Source organism: Pteronotus mesoamericanus, unplaced genomic scaffold (genome assembly GCF_021234165.1).
Source record: "Pteronotus mesoamericanus isolate MK-2021 breed Mesoamerican mustached bat unplaced genomic scaffold, CSHL_Meso_final contig_55, whole genome shotgun sequence".
Classification (NCBI taxonomy): Eukaryota; Metazoa; Chordata; class Mammalia; order Chiroptera; family Mormoopidae; genus Pteronotus; species Pteronotus mesoamericanus.
In genome coordinates this window covers 5,504,854-5,522,981 of record NW_026555198.1, presented here as the reverse complement: position 1 = coordinate 5,522,981, position 18,128 = coordinate 5,504,854, and positions in this window count along the sequence as shown.

Below are 18,128 nucleotides of genomic sequence, written 5' to 3'. Positions count from 1 at the left end.
TGGGGTAAAAGTCAACTGAAAATTGTTATAATGGTGGTTATAATAAACTTAGTGTGGGAAAAACTATAGATCTATAGATAAATCTACTACTTACATGCTTTTAAATCACCTGGGTTGAAGCATGACCAGTCCAATTTTTCATTTATATAACTTACTGTTGAGAAAAAATGTAAGCTTGTCCAAATTTTGAGTGTTCCAGATGCATATAAGGATCACTTTTCATGCCTATATTTCCAGATTCAGAAGGTCAAGTTGCTTAAGGTCCTTCTAAAACCCAACAATGTGCAAATATAATGTACCAAGATTTTAAAAATATATTTTATATGATAAAAATGGAAAAAAAATCATTGAAAATCAAGATTATTTGTCACAGACCTCTAATTAGAGGCCAGTATATAACCCTATAATATGACAGCACTGTTGCCCTCTTTCTGAGTCTTTCCCAACAGCATCAATTAGGATAAAAGTAATTACATTTTAGGGATGATTTTAACATCAAAATGATACAAAAGTACTATAAAACCTGAGACAGATAATATATTACCATTTTCATGTGAATTTTACATTTATTTCTTTACTTCGAGCTCCACAATACTGTGCAAATCTGGTAGAAAACTAAAAGTACAGCCATTTACAGAAGACACAGAAGTTCGGGAAGTTTAAATGATTTATAGGCATGCTTAACAAATGCTGCTGAAACCTGAGCCAATATTTTAACCCTGACCCTAGTGCTTTTTTTTTCATTATATCATGCCACCTATTGGATCAATGATTTAATGCAATGCCAATGGGATTTCATGTATTTCTGCTCCTATTACATGGCATAATCATTTTAATAAAACATTGCAATTCATACTAGCCAAATATCAGAGTTGAGTTTAATTCAGCCAGACCTGTAAGAACATCACTGAAGATCTAAAAGAATAACTTGAATCTTTGGTAGCGCTTTAATCCTTTTCAAAATTGAAAAGCTCTTTGCAACATTTACCCTAAATCTCAATTCATTGCAACTGAATCTTATTCATCTTATTTGGTCGATGCTCAAGCAAGACAGAAAAAAACAATGTATGTACAGAATTTGATCTAAAAACATTTTTAAAAGGAAGACCAGAAACTTGCAGAAAAAGAACTACCTGAGCAGAATCATTGATAAGTAAAAAGAAATCCAAAAGAAGTTGCATTCCTGCAGGTTCTTGGTCACAAAGTTAAATTTTGAAATGTTGATTTACTGTTTGAATCACATTTTACCTAACTAATGACTTTTATTTGATACAGTTATTAAATGTAAACATAGGCAATTAGTAAACAAATGATAATAGATTCCTGATCCTTTTATTTGGAAAAGTAATCAATAATAAAAGTGCATTCATATTGTTATTATTAAGGTTGTTCTAGAATTTGAACTTTTAACTTTTTTTCCACAGACTTATGAGTCATAAAATCTGTTCCCAAGTTGCCTAACAAAATCTGGAGACAACTCCATTCAAAAAACAGAATGCTTTATTGCAATAATAATAATAATAATAACAACAATAGAAACAGGACACACTCCACTCTTCTCAGTCTATTCTCTTGCCTTATCAAATTATTATTAGTAGCTAACTGGTTCTCTTCTTGGAAGATCTCTACTTTTTACCACAAATTTTATAGATCAGTTTGCTTGCAATGTTTTATTAGTTTAGTACAAAATCTATTCAATAAATATTTGAAACAGCTAGCAGAGATATGTTTATTTCCTTGGTTTGTCCATGGTCATAAGATTGTTGAGTATTTAGTTGTATTAGTTTCCTATTGCTAATGCAATAAATTAACACAAAAATTGGTCTTTAACAATAAAAATTTATTATCTTTTGCAAGTCAAAAATCAAACATGGGTCTCACTGGACTAAAATGAAAGTGCTGGCTGGATATCTAACGGCTGTCCACATTCCTTAGCTCCAGGAGCCCTTTCTCCATCATCAAAGCCAGTAACATTGATAAATTTACCAAAGATAAATTTTTTTCCTAATTTTAAAATTCCATATAATTAAATTGATTCTACCTGGTTTAACCTAGGATAATCTCCCCATCTCAAATTCCTAAACCTTAATGCCATCTGCAAAGATTTTTACCATGTAACGTAATATACTGACATGTTCTGGGGATTAAACTGTAAATAACTTTGGGAGCATTTTATCATTCCTACCACAGTGGTAAAGATGAAATTAGAAATTAGGACTTCTAATGTTGATCAGAGTGCTTGTGTCACAGGACACACTCAATAGGCATGAGATAAATAAATGCAATAAATAAATTAAGGTAATCCTAGAAATGCAAGTGGCAAAATAGGGTTAGCATGGATTTAATAGTTATTGACGTAAAGGCAGAAATTATTTCTAATGATTTTATATTTAATTATTCTTCAGTTTTTTTAAATGTTCACTTGATTTTTCTTTACTGAGATCAAACAATAATAGTCAATGTCTGAACAAAGAGTAAGAAATTAACAAAAATTTAAATCCAAAGTGGTGTGTACAGACATTACCATGGGATAATTTCTCCTTTTCAAGGAAATAAAGTCAGGGAGGCAAAAACAACAAAATAATTATAAAAATCTGATCAACCAGATTAAGGAGAATTTAGAAGGAAACTTTAAACATTTAGGAAAATTGCTACATTTTCTTAGGTTTTTGTTTATTAATCTTTATCAACGTACTGATTAAAATGATATTTTAAAAGGTTTCTGAGAATTATTCTGTGTAAGAAGTCCTAATTACATTCCTTGTTGACTTTTTATAACAGCCTTATCGAAGAGTAATTGACATACAATAAAATGAAATGCTTAAAATGTACAATTTGTTAAGTTTTGATTTATGCATGTACCTGTTAAACTATTGCCATAATCAAAGACAAAGTACACATAACTATCATGACTAAAATGTCCTCATGCCTGTTAATAATTTCTAACTCACATTCTTCCCCAACCCTCTGCTTTAGACAACCAGTGAGCTGTTTTTAGGCACCATAAGTTAGTTTGCATTTTCCAGAATTTTATAGAAATTGAATCATATAGTTTTTACTCTTGTCTGGCTTTGTACACCCAACATAATTGTTTTTAGATTTATCCATGTTGTTGCTTCTATCAATAGTTTCAGTCTTTACAGACTGAAAATAGAAAATTAAGGGCATTTGGTAAAGGAAATAGGATGATAAACTTACCAGGTTGTATCTAAGAAGTCAAAAATGTATAAGGAAATTTGTTGGACAGAAGTGTGGTGATACATATCCCTGCTGAGATTTAAATATGATCATATTAGTTTGAAGGAGATCTGAAATAATAGATTAGATAATGCTGAATAGTTAGAGACTACAAAATGAACTACTGAATCGGGTGGCCATGGAGAATGGCTCAGAGGAAACACCCTCTCCCTGCCATGTATACCACCAGAACTGAATCTGGTGAAAGGAGAAGAGGTGGAAGGCCAGGTGAGCAAAGGTATTTATGTGGTACTAAATGAAAGCCTTCCTTATCCATCCAGAGAATCTTGGCCTCCCACCTCCTAACCATCCATGATGTCAGAAGTAATGCTTTCCTGTGTCTGAGCCATCTCGGGCTATCATTGACGGGAGGAGAACCATGTTGACCAAACAAAGCTGAAGAGTGTGGCTATTTATATCCTGAAGAGAAGATATAATATAGGCAGGAGGCCTGGGGTAAACCACCACTGACTACAATGTAACTAAGGTGAGCAACAAACCACCAGAGCCTAGAACAGTTAAGGAATAACCAACACCAGGTACCACCCGTGAACCCAGGTCCAGAGTTGGTGGCAATGTGAGATGACTCCACCCAAGTTTTCCTCTTGTTGCCTGTAAGTCCTGCCTACAACTCTTATCTGTCCTTGCTTGGCCCAAAACCTCGCCTCAGCTAGCCACTGTTTTTCGTGAAACCCACCTTCCTAGACAGTCCCCATCCTCTTTACTCAAACTAGGATAACCTGTTTTCCTACAAGGTACAGAAGATAAGGATGCTAAAAAGAGCCCTTTAAGGGGCTTCAAGAAAAAAAAAATATACTCAAACAATTACCACCTCTTCAAGAAAACCTAAGGCCAACCTAATAAGGCCAACCATATTCATCTGTTATTACAGGATGAATAAGACATGAAAGTAAAAATTGGCAGACCAGGAACATGGGACGCTTGAGAATTCCACTATTCCAAATAATGCTTTCTAGATAGCAAGGCCCAGAGACCTAGAACAATCTGCTGTTTCTACAGAAGAGGCTGTTGCGAAATTGTCACCTGCATAGGGAACAAATCTTACTCCAACATGGTGCGTTTATGTTGATGATTAAAATAAAATCAATGAGATGTGAAAAGATGTATGTCTGTGTGTGCACAAGTTCTCTGAAGGTGAGGAGGGAGAAAAGGAGGAGAAAAGGCAGGTATATAAAAAGGGAGGGGGTTAGGGTCAGGTTTGCAGGTTCACCGATAAGCAGACATTAGGGATAAGAGTTGAATGAGAACTGAAGACAAGTCTTCCTGGATACCACTCCCCTGCTTACCACATGAAAGGAGGAAAAGAGCTTGACATTTCCACATGTGTGGAGGAGTGGACCTCAATTCAGAGAGGTGTGATGTAAGAGTGGTTACAGGACCATCTACAAAAGAAGTGAGATAAAAAATTGCCTTCCTACCACATACCTTATAATGGTATTTGTTGTATGTCACTCTGTGTTGTATCCAAATAAAGCTCTCAGAAGGACCAAAACTATCTCCTTACATACCCAAGTACTAAAATAATGGTGTTTTGGGGCCACAAACATGACACTTACTAGGTCACTCTCTGAGACCTTAATTACAACTTGATCACTTAATTATTTGATTATACCTAAGAAACCCGGGGTTGGATCAGTGGCCTACCAAAGATGAAGTAGTGGGAGTGGTCTACTCTCCATGCAGGCAATAAAGGGGAGCATTGTTTACAAATAATTTTAATAAAAAAATAAAGCTGAGTGATAGCTGCTCTTATTTTTACTACCATCTACATACTCTAGCATTTCTTAAAAATGCCAATGAAAAAATATACTCCCCTATCCCCCCAAATGATCTTTTTTTATGCTTGGTATTTATTAAGTGTCTTAGACTTGTGGGTTCAATGTCTTATTTGAATTTGGAGAAATTTTAGTTATTGTTTCTTCAAATATTTTTTCTACCACCACTCCTTCTTTTCCCATTCCTGGGCAATCATTCAGGAACTCCAATTACACATATGTTAGACTGCTTAATCAGGTCCCACTATTTACTGCTTATCTGTTCATTTTTTAAATCTTTTTTTAATCTCTTCTTTCATTTTGAATAGTTTCTCTTGCTATGAGGTCAAGTCCATTAATCTTTCTTCTGCAATATCTGATCTTGTGTTAATCTCATCCATTGTATTTTCAACTCACACATTGTAATTTTTTTTATATTTTAGATGTGTTGTAAATACTTTCCTATTCTATTCCTTGTCCTTTAACTTTTTTTAACAGTACAGTCATTTACTTTGTTTTTTTTTTTAAGTTATAAAGCTTTATTAACAATATCAAGTGTTTATGAGGATGTGGAACAACATAAACTCTTAAACCCTGATGGCCGAAGTGGCAGTTGGTACAACTTTAGTAGACAGTTTGGTAGTATCTAGTAAAGTTGCAAATATGCATTCTCTATAAGCCAGCAATTCCACTCCTATGTGCATACCATATGTGTGCATATACAAGCCAGGAGACAAAAAAAAAAAAGATACTTATAATAACTTTTTCACAATTGTACCAAACCAGTAACAACCTAAATGTCCATCAGCAATAGAATGGATGAATAATTTATTTTAAAATATTTATGTATTGACTGATTTTATTTTTCCACCCTTTTAAAAAAATTTAATTAATTAATTTATGTTTTCAAATACATTTGTCTCTGCCTACCCCCTACCACTTTCCCCTGCCCTCCTCCCCGCTCTCCCTCCCTCAACCCTTCCCCACTTTGGCTTTGTCCATGAGTCCTTGCTGTATGTTCCTTGACTTGCCCCTTTTTTTATCTGCATAAGTTTTATTAGAATATATTCTTAATCATCTATGTCTCTACTTAACTTTTGGAACATATGGAATATAGTTATAATAAATATCAATATTTTTGTCTGTTAATTCTAACATCTGTAGCCATCCTAAGTTGATTTTGATTGATAAACTTCTTTCCTCTTACTGGTTTGTATTATCCTGCTTTTTTGCATGTCTAGTTATTTTGTCCTGAATGCCAGGTGTGAATTTTATCTTGTTGGGTGCTGATATTTTTATATTCCTGTAAATATTATTAAGCTTTACTCTGGGATGCAGTAAAGTTATTTGGAAATGGCTCAATCCCTTTGTATCTTGCTTTTAGGATTTGCTAGGTAAGACTAACACTGTGTTCAGTCTATGGTTAATTATTTCTCATTACAGAGGCAAAATCCTTTTGTGTAATCAACAAAACTTTCCATGAATTTTGAGATTTTTCAGGTTGATCGATTGGGACTTGCCCCATGTTAGCATCAGGTAATGATTCCTCTTATCTTTTCTCATGATTGTTTTTTTCTCCACCCCCGAACCTGTCTTAGTTTTCTCAAGTGCATCCTCTGATTAGTAATCTAAATACTTTAGAGAGATTGTTTGCAGAACTATTCAGTGTTTTCTCTGTATTGTTCTCTCCTTTCTGTTCTGTGAGCACTCTCTGCTTTGGTTTTGCCAAACTTTCAAAACATTGTACTCAGTTTTATGATTAAAATCTGGCTCCATCCTAGTTTTCTCTCCCTGACTGCAGACTGAGAATTCTTATAAAGCAGGTACATGGGGCAACTGTAGGGCTCACCTTATTTATTTCTTATCTCTCAGGAATCCTTACCTTTCATTGGATGATGCCCAGTATGTTGAAAAACATTGTTTCATATATGTTTCTGCTTTGTGTGTGTGTGTGTTCTTTCAGAGGAGAGGGTAAATTTAATCCTGGCTACTCATTCTTATTTGTAAGCAGACATTTCAAGACACAAATACCGTTTTTTGTAGTTAGTGCTAATTTTTGTCTACAAATAATGTAAATTATAATGGTTATTATATGTCAGATACTTTACATACATAATCTCACTGAACCCTCTTACTAACTTCACATAGTAAGCATTATTGTCATCCCCACTGTTCAGATGAGATAACCAAAGTTCAGTAAGATCAAGTCGCTTGGTGAAAGTCACACACCCAGTAAGTGAGGAAGTTTACCTAAGACTTAATTCAGACCTGTCTGAAACCAAAGGCTCTGATCTTAATAGTATCATTATCTTTTCATGACTGTCAATCTACCCATAATTTTGTGTTATCATTGGTACAAAGACAATCATTATCATTTTACAGCATTTGGAAGTATGGTTAATTTTTCTCTAGTGCAGACAGCAAAAGAGCTTATTAAATCAAGAATAATTATACCAGAGATACTGTATGCCTTGGGTTTAGATAAATAAATCTAGATGTCATCTTATCAAGTAGAAATACCATTTGTGTGTGCAGCTTCCAACAATACAACCTTTAAAAACTTGTTTTTCTTTAATTACACAAGATACAAGATCTGTGGGCGTAACAGAATGCTTAACTTTGAGCGGTGCCAAATGCAGGTAAAACAGCTTGAGAAAAACACATACCATTTGAAAGCTGTACCAAGGGCTTAACAGAGTTGTGTTATTTTTTTTCACAACAAACAACCCAGAGTCACTATAAAACTTTATCCTTACCGCCGCCTCAAATTAAGTGGTTTGGATGGAACTGTGGATGGAATGGCAAACAGGGCCAGGGATTTGGAGAAGTAAGCTCATCAAAGACTATAGGGTTAGCATTGGGAAAGCAAGATCTAGCATGCAAGTCTGAGGAGTTTAGGCCCAATGCCCTGTTGTACCTATTCTTTTTGTCTGAACAGCCAACTAACTATACAAAAGAAAACAAACCTCTCGAGTGCACTTAGTTTCATCATTTATGTCTGAAAGTTAGAACAGGAAGCATGGATGAAGCCTTTCACCCTCCAAATTGTCTTCAACACAGTAGTGCTGATCTTTCTAAAACATGAGTCTGAGCAAATGGTTTCCCTGACAAAAAACTTTAAACTGTTTCTTTTACATGCTGTAAAAGGGCTTCTATGGTCTGATATCTGTGGAAGACGGTGAAGGCTGACGTTAAAAGCTAGGTTAAGCGCCTGGCAAAGCCACAGACTGCTTGTTATCTGCAAAGCAGATCAAGCTGGCAACTGGCAACAGCCTGAGCCTGGGGAGTTGAAAAGGGAGTACATACCCGCAAGCTTCTGCTGAAGACAACCGCAACCTTTGCAGAAGAAAGCTTTATGATGTAGATAGCCTGGGAACGGAACAATCCGTGTCCACAGCATTCCCCTAAGCCTGCAAAACTCCCTTGAGCTTTATCTAACCAACCCCTATAAAATAAACACGGAGACTGTGGTCACTGTCATTGTTTCTCCATCAGAGGACAATGCCCCACCTGGCCCCTGCTTTTCTCTAAGTTGTCTTGTGTTGTGTCTTTGTGTTGTGTTGTCCTTTCTCAATCTCCCATTTCTCCCATTCAGGGATCCCCAATCTGCGAGGGTCGCAGCAGATATCTGTTCTTGTTTGATCTCTTCTCTCTCTCTCTCTCTCTTTTTTTTTTTTTTGTTTTATGTGTCCTTTCAGTTTTTCCTTTGTGGAAGTGTTTTTTTATTTTTAATTAATTAATTAATTAATTAATGTTTTCAAATACATTTGTCTCTGCCTACCCCCCACCGCTTTCCCTTGCCCCCTCCCTCCCTCCCTCACCTCTTCCCCTTTGGTTTTGTCCATGAGTCCTTGCTATATGTTCCTTGACTTTCCCCTTCCCTTCCTTTCCCCGCCCCCCGCACCCCCTCCCTCCTTCCCTCTTTTCTCTGTTGGTTTCTTTTCCTTTCAGTGTTGCCCGTCTTATTTTCCTTGCATCTCTTCTCTTGAATTCATGCCATGACATTAAACTTCCTGTTGTTCTCTAAGTGTACCAAACTATTCAATGTCAAAATGCCTTAGTTATCTGTTCTATCTATTTGGCATGGGCCTGTCCCCTCTCCTTACCTTCCTAGGAAAATCTTCCCTGTCCTTCAAATCACAGCTTAGAAATCTCCTCTTTGGTACACATGTGTTTGAATAGCTCAAGTGAATGCCATCATTTCTTCATTATTCTAACACTACACCTAGCCCTCACCTTAGTGAATTTATCATACCATATCACATATATATATATATATATATATATATATATATATATATATATATATATATATATCTCATGCCCATCTCATTTAGTATACTGTTAGCTCCTGGTGGCAAAAAAATATATATCTTCAGCCATGTTGGGAAGGGCTAATAATAGATAAGTAGATAAGTTGGCCCAAAAAAGGAAAAAAATGAAGGAAGATAGAAAGAATAGACAGACTGAAAAAGAGTATTATTGAAAAAATTAAGTTTCGATAAATATTATAATAATATACATTTAAAAACAGATGGGAACTCTGTTAACCATCAAGAAAAAAATGCCAAAGAATATCCAGATCATTGAAAAGACACATCTGCACTATTAAGTTGATGGGAAGACTACAAAAATTATTTTAACTTACTCTTCATTGATTATGACCATTTTTTTCATCTTATTTTTCGTTGTTGGGGACCATGTTTTTACCTGTATTGGCAGTTTGGAGTAAAGAATTATGGAGAAAATTTAATTAAATAAACATATATAGATTTGTTTAAAGCTCGAATATGTTTGTATTTTCATGTAATATAGTAAATAAGAAACTTCTGATTTGATGTCATTTGGCAAAATGTTTATGAAGGTGAGATCATTGTTGTCCTGACATTGAAAAGGTCATAATGAATTGTTATTCAATGCTAAGAAAAACACTAAGCATAATACTTTCCAGGTCCATCCATGCTGTTGCAAAAGGTAAGATTTCCTTCTTTTTTATGAAAGAGTAGTATTCCATTGTGTAAATTGTACCACAGTTTTTTTTAAAATACCATATGATTTAATTTATACGTGGAATCTAATAAACAAAATAAACTAACAAAGCAGAAATAGCTTATAGATATAGAAAAGAGACAGACAGTTGTCAGAGGGGAGGGTGGTTGAGGGGCTTGGGGAAAAAAGTGAAGGTATTAAGCCAAAAAAAAATAAATAACTCCTAGACATAGATAACAGTATGGTGATTACCAGAGGGAAAGGGGGGCAGGAGAGGCAGAAGATGGTAAAGGGGGGATAAATGGTGATGGAAGGAGACTTGGGGTGGTGAACACAGAATACAACATAGAGATGATATGTTATAAAATTGGATACCTGAAACCTATATAATTTTATTGACCAATGTCACCCCAGTTTTTGGTATACATCTACCATCTAAAAAGACAGATATCTGGACTTTCTGATAACAATTTAGATTTGGCATTAGAATTATACATTAAGTCCTGAGTTAGTTTTTCCTTTTTTCCTATCAATAAAAAAAATCTATATTTCTGCTTTAGTGTTTATAAACCATCTCATATCTTTGAAATTTATATTATCCTAATACCTAACATTTTCTTCAAATGTTAACTGCAAGTGAAAAATGTATAAAATATGTGGGCATTTAATTTTAGTGTAAGTATAATTGAGTTATGGATATCAGTGCTTCTCAGATTAGGAGTTTCCATGACACTTTCAGGAGTCCTGAGGTCAAAAACCTTTTCATAATAATATAAAAATATTATCCTTTTTCAGTATATTGACATTTTTTTATGATGATTTAAAGACAATGGCAGAGAAATTTTGGAATCTTAACATAAACCAAGGCAGTGGCATCAAACTATTCATGTTTGCATTCTTCCCTCCACACTCATGGGAGAAAAAAAACCTGCCAGTTTTACTTAAGAGTGTCCTGACGCAGCACTAAAAATGTTTACTTTTATTAAATCTTGACCTTTGAGTACAACCTTTTTAACATTATGTGTAACAAAATGGGAAGTATGCATAAAACATTTCTGCTAAACATTAAAGTATGATGGTTGGCTCAGGAAAAACTATCTGCATATTTGTATGGAACACCATTTTTACTTGACAACTGGGTAACCAAGTATTTTTATTCAGCCATTTTTTTGAAAGTGAAAGAAATAAGCTTATTTCAAGGAAAACTGATAGCATTTGTTATTAATCATAAAATTTGAACTTTCAGGCAATAAATAGAATTTTTAATGATTTGTAGCTGCCCTTATAAGCTTGACAGCTTCTCAATTAAAGACACTTTTGATGAGATCGGTGGTAATATTAACAAATGTGTTTTTCTGATATTGTATAATGAAACATATCAACATACAAATCTGTGTATCATGGTAAACCAGGGTTTCCCAAATGAACAGTTGATAATGTTGCAAAATTATCCATTCAAATTGCAAGACATAGCAACAGATATTAATATAATTGAATATAAAAAGTTCATTGACAGGGTTTCAGATTTCATGTTGTAACTAACCTATAGGAAACTACCCCTGTTGAGTTTTGATATTTCACTATTCAAGAGAAAAATTAATAGTTATAAAGGCTATAACTATTATAGCCACAGTTATAAAAGGCTATGTTTTCACTTTTCCAACTCTCTGTCTATATGGGCCTGATTATCTTCATATATATTAATGAAAACTGCATATTGAAAATGATTGAATGCACTTACTGTAATGAAAACTTCATTTTTCTCAATATTTTTGTTTTGAAAAATAGTTATTTTTCATAAAATATGTTATTTATGTTAACATAAAATAGATTTATTGTTAGCTATAAATGAACTGTTGAATAAAATCTTTTAAAATGTGTTTTAATTTTAGGTATAATCAATATTGGTAATTTCAATATGGACAACCCACATAAATAAAAGCTCTGCAGAGTATCAATAATTTTAAAAATATAAAGGGATCTTGAGACCAAAAAATATGAGAATCACTGCTATATATTAACTCATTCAATAAATACTCATTCAAAATCTAATACACACATCAAAACTATGGAATAATATGGTGAGCAAGACAAAGTCCATATAGTCATGGAAATGACAAGCTTGATAGGAAAATGGACAATAAACAAGTAACACATTCAACAATAAATTAATCACAAGTTTTAAAAGGGCTATTTAAAAAATAAACAGGGGGACCTTGCTGTTGTGGCTCAGTGGATTGAGTGCCAGCCTGTGAACCAAAGGGCCACCAGTTCGATTCCTAGTCAGGGCACATGCCTGGGTTGCAGGCCAGGTTGCACGGGGCGCATGAGAGGAAACCATACATAGATGTTTCTTTCCCTCTCTTTCTCCCTCCCTTCACCTCTGTCTAAAAATAAATAAATAAATAAAGTCTTTTAAAAAAGGAAATAAACAAGGGACAATGTTAGTAAATAAATTAAATCTTCTCTTACCATGCACTACTTTCCTCCCTCTATTTTCTCACATCAACCTTGTAGTTTTATAACTATTACTCTTGCTGCCAAGTCTTCTTTTTCTTTTCTACTGGTATTATTACTGCAATTGTATGTTGGGGAAGCCATCTATCCAGAAGTGGACACATGAACTCAGTTCTAACAAGAGAAGTGTGTCCTCTTCCTGTCCAGAGTGCTCAGGAAAGGATATAACACAAGTTGAACTAGATAGTTCTGTTGAACTCAGATAAGGACAATGTAACTTTAGAGGCATTTAAAGCACATGTGGAGAGAATATACCTGAGAACAAAGCCAAAATTGTGCAAATAAGAATCAGTAAATGGAGAAATGAAGACTTCGATAAAGATATGTACAGGTGAAAAGAAAAAGAGAAGAGGTGCTGGAGATGGATATTATTCTGTTATGAAAGCCAAAATATACATTTACTACTTTTATTTCCTTTTTGTGCAAGCTACCACTACTACCTTAGCTCACATTAATTCATTTACTTTATGAAGCACATTCAACATGAAGGAAGTGCCAAAATAACTGTAGCAAGCACTTATGGGTTTATGATCCAAAATTAACAAATAGAGATATAAGTGAGTTGTTTTTCATTCTTACCCCTTTCTTATTTTCTAAGTAGGATCACTATCTTGAAGTTATTGTTTATATTTACCTTCTATTTTTATACTTTTACATCATAAGGTATATATAAATGATCAATATGTGATATAGTTATTGAGTTTAAAAGTTTATTAAATAGAATACACTATATTCTATTGTGTACACCATCTGTACATTGCATTTTCCATTTAGTAATATTATCTTTCAAGGTTTTTATTTGATAGAAAGTTGTTTTTTCTTTCATTTTAACTGCTTTTAGAACCTCATTCACAATTTATTTATACATTCCCCTATTAATGTATATGTGATGAATAAATTGGTAGGTCATAAGGTTCTCTGGCTATGGGACCTTCACCTTGACTAGATATTAATCTCTCTCCAAAATGGTTTTGACAATCTATATGCTAACTTAGAGTAAATAAACTTCTGTCTTACCAGTATCTTATTAACATTCGTATAATCAGATTTGTTTGATTTTTGCTAATTGAATGGAATAAAACTGTCCAACATTTTATTGTTATTTTAATTAGCATTACCTTGATAACTAATGAGTTCATGCATCTTTGCATATTTATTGATTGTTTCCTTCTCTATAAATCGGCTCAATGTATTTTGCTCTTTTTGTGTTGTTGTATCTGAGTTTATTCATTCAATCTATATCTATTGTCTATTATTTGTCAAGCACTGTTATAGGTACTGAGGGTGGAGTAGTAAACAAAACAGCCTAAAATATCTGCCCTCATGGAGCTTATCTTTTAATATAGGAGCTATTTCAATATACCATACAAAATAATCAGTTACTATATTTCAAATATCTTTTTAAAGTCTCTGGCTTATATTTAACTTTGCACTGTATCTTGATACACATAAGTTTTACATGTTAATGTAGACATAATTATCAATATTATTTATGATTTGTGCTACTTGTATTTCATTTAAAGATTTCTCATATACCTCAAATTTAAGGCATTTGATTATATTTCTTATAATTTTTTATTTTTAAAATTTTCACATGTCACTTTAATCCACTGACTATTTATTTTAATGATATGCTGTAAATTAAGGATTTCATTGTATTTTTCATGAGCATAAATACTTGCTTCACTAATATGTTAGAATAATAAATTTCATGACCACTGATTTGTAATTTAACTTCCATAATATAACAACTTTCTACATATACAAAAATAATTATTTGGAGCCATGGCTGGTTTGGCTCGGTGGATCGAGTGCTGGCCTGCAAACCGAAGTGTGACCGTTTTGATTCCCAATGTAGGGCACATGCCTGGGTTGCAGGCCGGGTCCCCAGTAGGGGGTGTGAGAAATGCAGCCACACATTAATGTTTCTCTCCCTCTCTTTCTCCATCCCTTCCCTTCTCTAAAAATAACAAAATAAAATCTTTAAAAAATTATTACTATTATTCGTAGGTCCTCCATTATGTCTCTTTTTTGCCTAGCATTTTACCAGGTAGCACAGAGTTCTACAAATCATAATTTTTGTATCCAAATAATTAAAATGGCAAATATCAAAGGCAAAGAGAGATTCTTAAATGCAGCAAGGGAGAAACAGGAAGTAATATACACTGGAGCCCCGATAAGGCTAGCAGCTAATGTCTCAAGAGAAACACTACAAGCCAGAGGCATATGACATGAATTATTCCAAGTCATTAAAAGCAAAGGCCCACAAATAAGACTGCTCTACCCAGCAAGGCTCTCAATTAAAATCGAAGGTGAAATAAAGAGTTTCCCAGACAAAAGAAGGCTAAAAGAATACACCTCCACCAAACCAGCATTGCAAGATATGCTAAAGGGACTGCTTTAAGGGGATAAAGAAAAAGACTGAGAGAAGAACACATGTACAAAGGGATAAAATGAATAAGTACCTATCAATAATAACCTAGAATGTAAATGGATTAAATGCTTCAAACAAAGTACATAGGGTAAGTGAATGGATAAAAAAAACATGACCCACACATATGCTGCCTACAAGAGACCCACCTCAGAACAGAAGACCTTCACAGACTGAAAGTAAAGGGTTGGAAAAAAATATTCCCAGCAGACAGACAGGGAAAAAAAGCAGGGGTAACAATACTTATATCAGACAAAATAGACTTCAAAACAAAGTCCATAAAAAGAGACCCATAAGAGCACTTCATAATACTCAAAGGAAGAATCTATCAAGAAGACATAAACATTATAAACATATATGCACTCAACATAGGAGCACCCAAATATATAAGGAAAATCTTGGAGGACTTCAAGAAAGATATAGACACACTGAAAGTAGGGGATTTTTACACCCCACGGTAAAAAATAGGTAGATCTTCCAAACAAAACATCAACAAGGATATTGTGGAACTAAACGACGCATTAGATCAAATGGACTTAACTGACATATATAGAACCTTTCATCCCAAAAAGCAAAATACACATTCTTTTCAAATGCACATGGAACATTTTCAAAGATAGACAACATGATAGGACACAAAACAAGCTGTAACGAATTCAAGAAAATTGAAATCATATCAAGCATTTTCTTGGACCACAAGGGCTTCAAACTAGAAACCAACCTCAAGGGAAAAACTCAAAAACATTCAAACTCATGGAGACTGAATAACATGTTATTACAAAATGAATCAGTCAATAATGATATGAGAGAAAAAATCAAAAAGTTTCTGGAAACAAATGAAAATGAACACACAACAGCCCAAAACCTATGGGACACAGCGAAGGCAGTCCTGAGAGGGAAGTTCATAGCAATACAGGCTTACCTAAAAAAGATAGAAACATTTCAAATAAACGGCCTAACCCTACATCTTCAAGAACTGGAGAAACAACAAACAAAGCCCAGAGAGAGTAGAAGGAAGGAAATAATCAAGATAATAGTGCAACTGAATGACATAGAGACTAAAAGAACACTTCAAAAGATCAATAAATCCAGGAGCTAGTTCTTCAAAAAGATAAATAAAATCGACAAACTTTTAAGCAGACTCATCAAGAAAAAAAGGGAGAGGACCCACATAAATAATATCAGAAATGACAGAGGAGAAATAACAGGTGACACCACAGAAATGCAAAGGATTGTAAGAAATTACTATGAACTATATGCCAAGAAATTTGAAAACCTGGGTAAAATGGACAAATTTCTTCCAAAATTGAATGAAGAATATGCAGAAGGCCTGAACAGACCAATAACAGCTGGTGAAATTGAAACAGTAATCAAAAAACTACCAGCACACAAAAGCTCTGGACCAGATGGTTTCACAGGAGAATTTTACAAAACATTTAAGGAAGAGTGAAACCCTGTCCTCAAACTATTCCAAAAAATCCGGAAGAGGGAAGACACCCAAACTCTTTTTATGAGGCCAACATCATCCTACTCTCAAAACCAGATAAAGATACAATAAAGAAAGAAAATTACAAGAGGGAAGGGGGGGGCAGGGAAAGGGAAGGGAAGGGGAAAGTCAAGGAACATATAGCAAGGACTCATGGACAAAACCAAAGGGGAAGAGCTGAGGGAGGGAAGGTGGGAGGGGGCAAGGGAAAGGGGGGGGGAAGGCAGAGACAAATGTATTTAAAAAGTAAATAAATTAATAAAAATAAAAATAAAAAAAATCATAATATGAAAAATAAAATGTTAAAATGAACTTTAAAAAAAAAAAAAAGAAAATTACAGGCCATTATCACTGAATGTAAAAGTTAAAATCCTCAAAAAAATATTGGCAAACCGCATCCAGCAATACATTAAAAAGATCATACACCATGATCAAGGGGGAATTCATCCCAGGGATGCAAAGATAGTACAATATTCATAAATCAATAAATGAAATATATCACACAACTAAAGGAAAGGCAAAAATCACTTGATCATGTCAATAGATGCAGAAAAAGCTTTTGTAAGGTACAACACCCATTTATGATAAAAACACTCATTAAAGTAAGTGGAAGGGGGGCATACCTTAACATAATAAAGGCCTTATAGGAAAAGCCTACAGCCAACCTCATACTCAATGGGCAAAAAGGAAAAGCTTTCCCACTAAGATCGGGAACAAGACAATGATGTCTGCTTTCACCACTTCTATTCAACATAGTATTGGAAGTCTTAGCCACTGCGGTCAGATAGGAAAAAGAAATAAAAGTCATCAAAAGTGGAAAGGAGGAAGTAAAACCATCATTGTTTGCAGGTGACATGATAGTGTACATACAAAACCCTATAGATTCTACCAAAAAACTACTCAACCTAATAAGTGAATTTGGCCAAACAGCAGGATACAAAGTCAATATTCAGAAATCAAAGGCATTTTTGTACACCAGCAATGAAATAGAAGAAGAAGAAATCAGAAAAAAAATACCATTCGATATGGCAACAAGAAAAATAAAATACCTAGGAATAAATTTAACCAAGGAGGTAAAAGACCTGTATGCAGTAAACTATATAACAATGAAGAAAGAAATTAAGGAAGACAGAAATAAATGAAAGCATATACTGTGCTCATGGATGGGAAGAATTAATATCATCAAAATGCCCATACTACCCAAGGCAATTTATAGATTCAATGCAATCACTATTAAATCACCAATGACATATTTCACAGATATAGAAAAAACATTTCAAAAAATTATATGGAAGCATCAATGACCCTCAATAGCAGCAGCAGTTTTGAGAAAGAAGAACAAAGTAGGAGGGGTCACAATACCTGACATCAAACTATATTACAAGGCTACTGTAATCAAAACAATGTGGTACTGTCGTAAGAACAGACACATAGATTAATGGAACAGAATAGAGAGCCCAGAAAAAAGCCATGTCTCTATGGTTAATTAATATTTGACAAAGTGTGCAGAAGCATAAAATGGCATAAAAATAGCCTCTTCAACAAATGGCATTGGGAGAAAAATAAACTTCGACCACCAACTTACAATATACACAAAAATAAACTCAAGATGGATAAAGACAAATATAAGTCATGGCACCATGAAACTCCTAGAGGAAAACATATATGGGAAAATCTCATATATTCCACACAG